Source organism: Capsicum annuum, chromosome 3, assembly GCF_002878395.1.
Source record: "Capsicum annuum cultivar UCD-10X-F1 chromosome 3, UCD10Xv1.1, whole genome shotgun sequence".
In the NCBI taxonomy this organism is placed as follows: domain Eukaryota; kingdom Viridiplantae; phylum Streptophyta; class Magnoliopsida; order Solanales; family Solanaceae; genus Capsicum; species Capsicum annuum.
This window is the reverse complement of record NC_061113.1, coordinates 154564493-154573934: the sequence shown is the minus strand read 5'-3', so window position 1 is coordinate 154573934 and position 9442 is coordinate 154564493.

The window sequence follows — 9442 nt, the reverse complement described above, 5'->3', positions numbered from 1 at the left end:
ACAATAACACATGTGAGTCATCATATAATTTGTCAATCACTTTTAGTTCATCAAGAATATCAATTCTCATAATGTAACTATCATTTAAATCTTTCAAAGTAATAACTTTCACAATTTCACTTTCAAATCACTTCACCATTCACCATAGACACAAGGAAACACACACATACTGGGAGATCCTATAACCGACATAAACCATGTGAGCTTCATGGAGTCCAACGTACAACCTACGTTGGGGAGAGCTATCCTATCCTTGCCATCGGAGTAGGACTATCGATATCAAATCCACACAAACTAGTAATCACTATATAAATCAGCCTCAGGCTCACTTCTATGGGGGCACGTAATTCTAGGGAAGTAAGGTTGCTTTATACCTCCCATTCAGTGCTAAAGATTTCTCCTAGAATTAGCTCAGATCATTTCAAAGACAATCCACAACAAAACAATTTCAGTAATATATAAATATAAATCGGGAGCCATCATGCTTCCCATCTATCAAAATCAACCACGTTGTGGATTTCTTTCACACTCGAGTTCAAAACAACTTTATTAAGACCAAAAGGTCAAATCATTCAGAATATCTCAAATATTCAACATCTACGTGCTTATAACACACACTTTCTAAAAATACACAATTTCCAATGGGGATTCACGACCCAAATATCAAAATCATGATAAATATCGCTCAAGATTCATGCTTTATATCGCCACATATGTAAATTCATCTTTCAAAATCATAAAAATTAAGATTTCATAATAATCATCATAAGATATGGTTTTATGCTTCAAATTCATAAAAATCAAATAAAAATTATGCCTTTGTAAAGAAAATTACTTTTGGGCACAAGAACGAAAGAGAGTTCTTGTTGAAAAACCCCATATACCTTGAATGATGAACTTTAGATCGATACTCATTTTTGAGATGTTCATCGTGCCTTTGAATGATGGTTCTTGGACTTCTTGAACTAGGAACTTGGAATCTTGAATAAATTTGCAGAATTAATGGTGAACTTTGGAGGTTCTTGAAGTTGGATGTAGGAGCTTAGGGTTTTCTTTTTGAGGGAGTTTGATGAAATATAGCATATAATGCTTCTAATAGGCTTTAATATAGGGTTTGAACAGATTTTGGGTGAGGGGGAATGACCAAAATGTCCCTAAAAATCAAAAAAATTCTTGAATTTGTCCTTTGGTAGACTATTTTGATAGTCTAAAGTAGATCAACCATAATGTTTTACTCCGATATTCAAATTGGATGAAACTAATTTCATTAGAAAGAGGACTGTTATATTTTCCGTTGATATATAGTATCTCACCCAGATCATTATGTATGAGGAGTAATGATCGTTTGAATTTGACCCAAAAATTCACTTTTGATTGGCTGAAGTAGATTGACCATAACTTTTTGCTCTGATAGACAAATTGGATAAAACCAATTTCATTAGAAAGAGGACTCGTAGATCTTTCCGTTGATATATAGTAGATCACCCAGATCATTATGTACAAGGATTTATGATCGTTTAAAGTTGGAGAAAAAATACGCCAGGCCTCAGTACTTTGTTCTGCACGTTTTACTGTTCACTACTATTCACGGTTCGATCAGAATATTCATAACTCGTCGCTCGGGTGTCCGTTTTGGATGATTAATATATCGTTGGAAAGATTATTCGATACTCTACGCAATGGTGGGTCATAATCTAAGACATTTTACATGAAAAGTTTATAATTCATTCTAAAAGATAGAACCCAACACGTTTACGCACAAAATTTTAATGAAAAATTTCTCGGGGTATTACATCATCCCCCCCTTGGAAACATTCGTCATTGAATGACGCTAGATATTCCAAGATTAGATAGGGCTAGAGCATACAGCTGAAAACATTCGTTAGACTCATCACCACATCGTTTCTCACTCTGAATGCAACATAAAATGCATAAATTCAAGAAACGACAGCTGAACACATAATAAATATAGCTGAAATGCTGTAACTTTTATCAAAAGTGCATGATTTAGGAAAGAACGGTACCTTCGGCTTGATCGGAGTTCGCGGAAAATAGGTGCGGGTACTTGGATCGCATATCCGCCTCAGCTTCCCAATTTGCACCCTCAACAGATTGGTTTCGCCACAACACCTTGACCAAGGGAACTTCTTTGTTCCTTAGTCTTCGAACACTAAAATCATGAATCTCAACAGGAATCTCATCAAAAGAAACAATTTCTTGAATGTCAGAACTCACAGAGGAATCCACTATCGCAGCATCGCTAATATGCTTTCTAAGCATGGAGACATGGAATATTGGATGAATAGAGGATAACTCGGAAGGCGGCTCAACTTCATAAGCTACCTTACCAACACGACTAAGAATTTTGTAAGGACCAACATAACGGGGACTAAGCTTCCCCTTCTTTTTGAATCTCTTCACCTCCCTCATGGGTGAATTTTTTAGATCTCACTAACTTCAAACTCAAGGTCTCTCCTTCTAACATCCGCATATGACTTCTACCGACTCTGCGCAGTTTTCAACCTTTCCCTAATCAACTTAACTTTTTCCATAACCTCAAATACAGAATCAGGACCACTCACAGCCGTTTCACCCACCTTGAACCAACCTATGGGTGATCTACACTTCTTCCCATATAAGGCTTCAAATGGAGCCATGCCAATACTAGAGTGGAAACTATTATTGTAAGCAAACTCTATCAACGGTAAGTAATCATCCCAACTTCCCTTAAAGTCAAGTGCACAAGCTCTAAACATATCCTCTAAGGTCTGGATGGTCCACTCAGCCTGACCATTGGTCTGCTAATGAAAAGAAGAACTCAAAAGCACTTGGGTACCAAGACCCTTCTGAAAAGCTTTCCAAAATTGTGAAGTAAACTGAGTACCCCTATCTAAAATGATAGACAAAGGATCTCTATGCAGTCTGACTAGCTCTCCGATATACAATCTACTGTAATCCTCAGCAGTACATGAAGTATGAACAGGCAAGAAATGAGCAGACTTAGTCAACCTATCAGCCACAACCCAAGTGGAATCATGATAGCATCGGGAAGGAGGTAAACCAATCACGAAGTCCATATTTATCTCTTCCCACTTCCAGGTGGGAGAACTAAACTCTTGCATCATACCACCAGGTCTTTGGTGTTCAACTTTAACCTGTTGGCATGTTGTACACTTAGCTACAAACGCTGCTATATCTTTCTTCATGCCACTCCACCAATAGATTTTCCGCAAGTCTTGGTACATCTTGGTGGCACCAGGATGAATAGAATATCGCGCCCCGTGCGCTTCAGCCATAATTCTCTGTCTCAGATCATCAACATTCGAGACACACAATCTGCCCTGCAATCTTAACACACCATCTCCCCCTTGGAAGAAAACCTCTACTTTTTGGTCCTTAACTGACTCCTTTAGTCTGACCAAACTAGTATCTAAGTATTGCTTTTCCTTCACTTCCGAAACCAAGGAGGATTCGGAACTACTCTGAACCCCTATACTACCTTCAGCAAAGTCAAACAACCTAACCCCCAATCTAGCCAAACGATGTACATCACGTGCCAACTCTTTCTTACCTTCTACCACATGCAAAACACTACCCATGGACACTCTACTTAGGGTATCCGCCATAACATTGGTCTTGCCCGGATGGTACAACATACTCATATCATAGTCCTTTAACAATTCTAACCATCGTCTCTTCCTAAGATTTAATTCTCTCTGGGTAAACACATACTGCAGACTCTTATGATCAGTGAAAATATCAACATGGACACCATACAAATAGTGTCTCCAGATTTTCAAAGCAAAAACAACAGCATCCAACTCAAGGTCATGGGTGGGGTAATTTTTCTCATGGGATTTTAATTGTCTAAAAGCATAAGCTATCACCTTACCCTTCTGTATCAATACGCAACCCAACCCAACTTTTAAAGCATCACAGTACACTAGAAAACCATCAACACCATCAGGAAAAGTCAAAATAGGGGCTGAAGTGAGTCGAGTCTTTAACTCCTGAAAACTTTTCTCACAAGATTCGGACCACAAGAACTTCACTTTTTTTTGGGTCAACAAAGTCAAAGGAGAATCTATAGAGGAGAAACCCTCAACAAAATGGCGTTAATAGCCATCTAAACCCAAGAAACTTTGGATATCAGTCAGAGAAATAGGTCTAGGCCAATTTCTAATAGCTTCGGTCTTTTAGGGATCAACTCTAATACCCTCGGAAGAAATGATATGACCCAGAAAAGCAACTGACCTTATCCAAAACTCATACTTACTGAACTTGGCAAAAAAACTTGTGATCTCTAAGGGTTTGCAAGACAGTTCGGAGATGATCAGAATGTTCATTCTCACTACAGGAGTACACCAGTATATCATCGATGAACACTATGACAAACATATCCAGATATGATCTGAACACTCAATTCATGAGGTTCATGAAAGCTGCTGGGGCATTAGTTAACCCAAAAGACATAACAAAAAACTCAAAATGGCCATAACAAATTTGGAAAGCGATTTTTGGGATGTCACACTCCCTAACTTTGAGTTGATGATAGCCGGAATGAAGGTCTATCTTTGAGAAATAACTTACACCTTGCAATTTATCAAACATATGATCTATTCTCGAAAAGGGGTACTTATTTTTTATGGTGACTTTATTCAGTTGGCGGTAATCAATGCACATACACAAAGAGCCATCTTTCTTTCTCACAAACAACACAGGAGCACCCCAAGGAGAAATACTGGGCCTTATGAAACTCTTATCTAGTGGATCTTTGTGTTGCTCTTTCAAGTCCTTAAGTTCTGCAGGGGCCATATAGTAAGGAGAAATAAAAATGGGCTGAGTATCGAGAAGAATATCAATCCCCAACTTTATCTCTATATCAGGGGGTATCCCTGGGAGATCATCCGAAAAGACATTAGAAAACTCATTGACGACGTTAACAGACTGGAGAGTTGGAGTCTCAGACTTAGTGTCTTTGACTCTAACCAAATGGTAAATACACCCCTTGGAAATAAGATTTATAGCTTTGAGGTAAGAGATAAAATGACTCTTGGGTGACACAGAATTTCCAGACCACTCAAACACAGATACACTCGAAAATTGAAACTTGACCACTCGGGTCCGATAATTAATAGAGGCATAAGAAGAATACAGCCAGTCCATACCCAGAATCACATCAAAATCTACCATGTCTAACTCAATCAGATCAGCCAACAAGACTCTATGAAGAACGGTAACGGGGCACTTTTTATACACTTTCTGGGGAACAATCGAATCACCCACTGGGGTAGAAACTAGGATAGGATCAGGAATAATCTCAAGACTCATTTCAAAATTCACAGCAATCAAAGGTGTAACATATGAGAAACTGGATCCAGGATCCAACAAATCATACACATCAAATTGAAATATACAAAGCATACCAGTAACAACATCGGGAGAGTCCTTCTGTTCCTGGTAGGATGGTAAAACATAGAATCTATTCTGGCGCTGCCCACCAGCATTGCTAGAAGAGGCACCCTGAGCTGGGGCTGGGCGAGTTGCTGGAACTGGAGCACTAACAGTCTGAGTCTGGGTCTAAGGGAAATAGTCACGACGCCCTTGTTCATCCTGTGGACAATCTCTAACTCTATGACCCATGTCACCACAGCGGAAACAACCCCTCTTCTCACCCCAACACTCATCCGAATGAGCCCTACCACACTTAGGACACAGGGGATAATTTGGCTTACTGCCAGCACTGTACTGGGACCTAGATGCATATGACCTGGTACCTTCATCCTGCCTACCTCGAGGCATGGGAGAACTAGCAGATGACGGTGCTAGTATAGATGAACAATCCTGATACTAAGGGCGACTCTCTCCCTGCGATCTAGTCTGACCCTATCCGTGTTTCTCGAACCTAGCTCTTTTATTCCCTCTCATTCTATCTCTTTTCTTCATCTTGTCTGCCTCAATTTGTTGGGCATGAGTCATCAGCCTAGAAAGATTTATCTCATTATTCAGCATAGCAGACCTACACTCCTTAACCACATAACTAGAAACTCCAATCATAAACTTACTCATACTAGCCCGATTATCATCCACTAAGTCAGGAGCATACTTGGCCAACTGATTGAACTTCAGACAGTACTCCCTAACAGTCATAGAGCCCTGTCGTAGGTTCATAAACTCTTCCACCTTCGCCTCCCTCATCTCCAAAGGGAAAAACTTAACTAGGAGTGCATCCTGGAACTCTTGCCAAGTTATAGGGACAACTCCCTTTCCTCTACCTTTCCTCCAAGCAACAACCCAGTCATAAGTAAGGTCTTTCAACCTATACACAGCCAACTTCATTCTATGTTCCTCAGGTACATGCATCACCTGAGTAATCTTCTGCACCTCCTCTAATAACAATCGTAGATCCTTATCAGACTTGGATCCATAGAATTCCAGCGGATTTATCCGTATAAAGTCACGGATCCTGGCAGCAGCTGAATTACCTCCTTGCTGCTGTGGAGCCGGGGCTGGGTTGGCCTGAATATTTGCAGTAACAACTTGGGCCAGTGTCTGAAAAGCTGCCCAAAAATCAGCATGAGATACGTTTTCATTCAATGGGTCAGCGGGTTGAGGTTGCTGACTATCATTATTTCTTCTCGCTCGACGTGGAGGCATATTTCTAAAAGAGAAGAACACGAATCAATAGCAGAGAGAGATATTTTAAGCACGATAGACTTCTGAAAGAAAAAATCACACTTTTTCCTAAAACGTCTTGTAGCCTCTTTCTCATAGATGTGGTGCTCTACACACCGATGATCAAGACTATACTTAACGTGGCTTGTCAGACTCCCTAGGATACCTTAAAACCTTAGGCTTTGATACCAAGTTTGTAACGCCCCGAAAAATGAGTCTAGGAGCGTCACACGGTGCTAGAGGCTACGAGTAGCCCCAAGCTAACTCTTTAAGCCATTTTCATTTAGGTCAACACAAATCAACAACGTTTCCATAAATAACCCTCAAATATCAACAGAGTAATCATCATCCAAGAATAAAAGAATTTTAGAAAGATAACAAAATATAACTTATTAGTCAACTCCCAACATCTATACTAGTTTGACAAGCCCCTAAGAAAATCAATACAACCAGCGAGCCATTGAGACATGCCCCAACTGACTCATACTCAGTTATCAAATGTAAACAATTCCGTGAAACCAAAATCAGACATCACGTCCTCAAAACATGAGGACTCACCACAACAGAGGATGTAGAATAGCGTGCCCGAAGAATCACTGTTGAACCTAGAACTAAGCACCTGAACCTACATTCCGAGAAAATGCAGCCCACATCCAAAGATGTGGGTTAGTACCATGGAAAAGAACCGAGTATATAGGGGTGTATGCAGTTGTATAAACATCATAATCATAAATATTTATAAGAAATATGCAGGCTGTATGAAAGACTCACATAGCGCGAAGAAAATCATCATAATCATGAGAGGATGAAATAAGTATAATAACACATGTGAGTCATCATATAATTTGTCAATCACTTTCAGTTCATCAAGAATATCAATTCTCATAATGTAAATATCATTTAAATTTTTCGAAAGAATATCTTTCACAATTCCACTTTCAAATCACTTCACCATTCATCATAGACACAAGAAAACACACATACACTGGGAGATCCTATAAACGACATAAACTATGTGAGCTACATGGAGTCCAACATACAAACCACGTTGGGGAGAGTACTCCTATCCTTTCCATCGGAGTAGGACTATCGATATCAAATCCACACAAATTAGTGATCACTATATAAATCAGCCTCAGGCTCACTCCTACGGGGGCATGTAGTTCTAGAAAAGTAAGATCGCTTTATACCTCCCACTCGGTGCTAAAGATTTCTCCCGGACTTAGCTCAGATCATTTCAAAGACAATCCACAATAAAACAATTTCAATAATATATAAATATACATCGGGAGCCATCATGCTTCCCATCTATCAAAATCAACCACGTTGTGGATTTCTTTCACACTCAACAACAACAACAACAAACCCAGTGTATTCCCACCTGGTGGGGTCTGGGGGGGTAGGATGTACGCAGTCCATACCTCTACCTCTGAAGAAGTAGAAAGGCTGTTTCCGATAGACCCCCGGCTCAAGACACGCGGTACCACACAAACACATAGTAAAGCACAGCACAAGGTTACAAGATTACATAACATAAATACGGCACCCATAAGTAATCTAAAACAAAGGAAAACACACAGATCCATAATAAAACATGGGACGCGGGCTCCTAACATGCATAAACCCCCACCAAGTAGTTCCCTACACTAGCGACTCAGGCTGGCCCTAGTCCTCTGCCCTGATTCGCATCCTCCAGACCTTCCTATCTAGGGTCATGTCCTCGGTGAGCTGTAACTGCTCCATGTCTCGCCTAATCACCTCACCCCAGTACTTCTTCGGCCTACCCCTACCCCGCTTAAACCCATCCAACGCTAGCCTCTCACACCTACAGATCGGGGCATCCATGCCCCTCCTCTTCACGTGTCTGAACCATCTCAATCGGGCTTCCCGCATCTTGCACTCCACTGGTGTCACACCAACCTTCTCCCGGATGTTCTCATTCCGAACTCTATCCCCTCTAGTCAGCCCACACATCCAGCGCAACATCCGTATTTCTGCCACCCTCATCTTTTGGATGTGGGAGTTCTTCACTGGCCAACACTCCGCTCCATACAACATGGCCGGACGGACTACCGCCCTGTAGAATTTGCCTTTAAGCTTAGGCGGCACCTTCTTATCACACAGCACCCCCGACGCGAGCTTTCACTTCATCCATCCCGCCCCAATACGGTGCGAGACATCCTCATCGATCTCACCGTTACTCTGGATCACGGACCCGAGATACTTGAAACTCTCCCTCTTACCTACCTCCTGTGATTCCAGCTTCACTACTACCTCGTTCTCCCTCCTCATGTCATTAAACTTGCATTCCACATACTCTGTCTTGCTTCTGCTCACCCTGAACCCTTTACACTCAAGGGTTTGCCTCCACACCTCTAATTTGTCGCTCACACCCTCTCGGGTCTCAACTATCAGAACTACATCGTCTGCAAAAAGCATACACCACGGCACCTCCCCTTGAATACGCCGCGTCAACACATCCATTACCACTGCAAACAAAAAGGGACTAAGAGTAGATCCCTGATGCAACCCTGTCCGGACCGTGAAATGTTCTGAGTCTCCTCCCGCCGTCCTCACCTTAGTTTTCGCTCCATCATACATATCCTTGATTGCTCTGATATATGCCAGCGGTACTCCCCTCACCTCCAAGCATCTCCAAAGCACCTCCCTAGGGACTTTGTCGTAGGCCTTCTCCAGGTCGATAAACACCATGTGCAGGTCCTTCTTCCTCTCCCTATACTGTTCCACCAACCTCCGTACCAGGTGA